We start from the raw sequence: 2,992 nt of genomic DNA on the forward strand, positions 1-2,992 counted from the left end.
ATATATAGTTTATTTATATATGTAAATTTATAGATATTTATATATATAATAAATTTTTCAACTAACAGCTTTTCCAGCTTGAAATCCCCATGTAGTTCATTATATTATTATTTTAATTTAAAAAAAATAAATTTATTGATTGATTTTTGGCTGTGTCGGGTCTTCCTTGCTGTGAGCAGGCTTTCTCTGGTTGCAGCAAGCGGGGGCTTCTCTTGTTGAGGGGCACGGGCTCTAGGCACGCGGGCTTCAGTAGTTGCAGCACTCAGTAGCTGTGGCTTGTGGGCTCTAGAACGGAGCCTCAGGAGTTGTGGCACACGGGCTTAGTTGCTCCGCGGCATGTGGGATCTTCCCAGACTAGGGCACGAACCTGTATCCCCTGCATTGGAAGGCAGATTCTTAACCACTGAGCCAACAGGGAAGGCCCCATTATATTATTTTTAAACTGCTTGGAACTAATTCTTGTTCTAAATATTCTTCATGTTTTCAGATTTTACCTATTTCTCTAAAAAAAAAAAATCTAAGAGAGCTTTAAGGCAATTCGTGTGTACATAGGTTTTGGAAAATGTTAAGAGGTATCACTCATCCCCATGGATTGGTAATTCTGATGACTAACATAGCTGCCCACACAGCCTTCTAGTTAGTATAAGAGGAAGTTAGAATGTTGAACATCTCTTGGCCAGATGTATTCTAAACTATAAACAAGTAATTCTGAAGGGAGCACTTACATTTGTTAAAGTGAGTCAATAATAGTTGTATTATCTACATATAAGTATTTCTCCAAGGTGAAACCCATGGGGCCTAAGGAGAATTTCAGGTGAAATAAAATTCCTATTTTAATCTGACTGCAAAACATTGTAACAGTCTTCCTTATAAGCCATAACGTTCAAACTGAAAAGACAAGACTCTCTCAGGACATTTTCTTGCTGTCAGAGCTGACATTTATAGTAAGTGTTTATTCACAGCAAGCAAAGGAGAGAGCTGAGAAACAAAAGGTTTAACTATATCCTTTTAAAAATGTGTTTGATTTTCTGTATTAACTGTTCTTTAAAACTGGCTATCTTAAGAATAATTGTTGTATACAAAACAAGTCTGTATATATACTACCAGGAACCCACTGTCAAAAGAATAATTGTTGTATACAAAACAAGTCTGTATATATACTACCAGGAACCCACTGTCAAAACAATATTTGTTTTTCTGGCCTTTAATGCTGCAGAAAAGTGGAGAGGGAAGGGAGGAGGAAAATATGAGTATTTAGGAGACATGTATTACTTGTACCACAGGCACAACTAAAAAGAAGGTAAACGTAAAATAATAATAGATCTAACCTTGGAGACTGAACTACAAGTGGAGGCGACAGGCTCTGAGTACCCCACGTCTACGCTTTTGAACTTGTTATTATGTGACACAGAAGGAGAGGAAAGCCCTGCTGCTAGGGAAAAACAGATCATGGATAGAAAGGTAAATGTCAAGGAGAAAATAAGATTAAAATATAAAACCATAACCAAGGGTAACAATGTTGGTTTGCATGGAATGCCAGCTTAAAAAAAAATTCACAGCTGGAAAACAGAAGAGGGAAACAGGAGGAAAGAAAATGAAAGGTTTTAAGGTCATTTCTCTAAAGTACACAGAAGTGCCAACTTGGCAGTCCCCTGACTTCTCAGTTGAAAGATATTTTTAGGAAAAAAATGTATCACATGCATGGATTCATGTTTTTCATAAGAATTAAGTGGGTACTTAGAGGTTTTCTTCTTTGTTGTTTTTAATTGAATCCACTGGACTGTATTTGTATACTGACTCATTTTTCACAAGATCTTTTTCCCATTGATATCCCCATACAAGAGATTTTCACACAGATATTTCTGTAACTACCAATTGTTAAAATAGTGAGGTCTGAACAGGGAAGTTCAGAAATAACTGAACACCAGAAACACAAATAAACTCCTAGTTCAGGACAATAATAGAAACATAAGTTAAACCTTTCTAACTCCTCTGCCTCCCAGAGGTGACTATATTAGAAGAAATGCTTGTTTGCAGACCACATTGTTTGTTTTGGGGGGTTTTTAAATCCATTTTTATGTTTAATTAATAACAGTGGCAAATCAGAATGGTTCAATTATCAAACAGTATACAGATAGAGATTATTGGCCCTGCCATTTGTTGAATAATCATTGCTAGTTTTGACAGTTCAAAATGATGTTAATGGTATATGTGGTATTTTAATATTAGCCAAGCACATATTGTAGGCTGTGAAATGTAGTTTTCCTTTGTATCCTTGAAAGTAAATTCCAAACAAACTAGGAACCTGGAGAGTGAAGGCATAGCAAGGCATCTACATGTAATTCTTTATTTATCTCCATGTGTTGAAAACCTTGAGTTCATATTGATGTCCAATTCCAATCTAATATCACAGATCTTATTCTAGTTTTCTCCCTTTCCATATTTGTAACTCTCTTATCTAACAGTAAGAAACTTGGTCACTATAATCCCCATTATATTTACTTATTGAATAAACCACCCTAAGTACAATTATTCTTTTGTGCTGTCACCACCCCTCCGTGTGGAGGTCCTTCTCACTCTACTGGGGCTTCAGTATGCCACCTCATCATCCTTCTGTCACTGTCTTGAATGGAAACCCTTTTTTTCCCCCATTCAGACCCAGACTCTCTGCACCAAGCACTATCGTGCCTCCCTTCTCTGTGCCATGTATGTATGCTATTTTGCTTGTCACTACATTAATGGTTTTTGGATTGAATCATTCAGAAAAGAAGAACAAAGGAAGGAAAGAAGGAAGGAAGGAAGGAAGGAAGGAAGGAAAGAAAGGATCCTTATTGACTTTTAAACATTTGTTGTGTGCTAAGAATATTAACTAACAAGAAAGGTTTTTTTTTTTTTTTTTTTTTTTTTTGGGGTACAGGGCCCTCTCACTGCTGTTGGGGCTCCCATTGTGGAGCACAGGCTCCGGATGCACAGGCTCAGCAGCCATGGCTCA

The sequence above is a fragment of the Physeter macrocephalus genome, chromosome 10 (genome assembly GCF_002837175.3).
Source record: "Physeter macrocephalus isolate SW-GA chromosome 10, ASM283717v5, whole genome shotgun sequence".
In the NCBI taxonomy this organism is placed as follows: Eukaryota; Metazoa; Chordata; class Mammalia; order Artiodactyla; family Physeteridae; genus Physeter; species Physeter macrocephalus.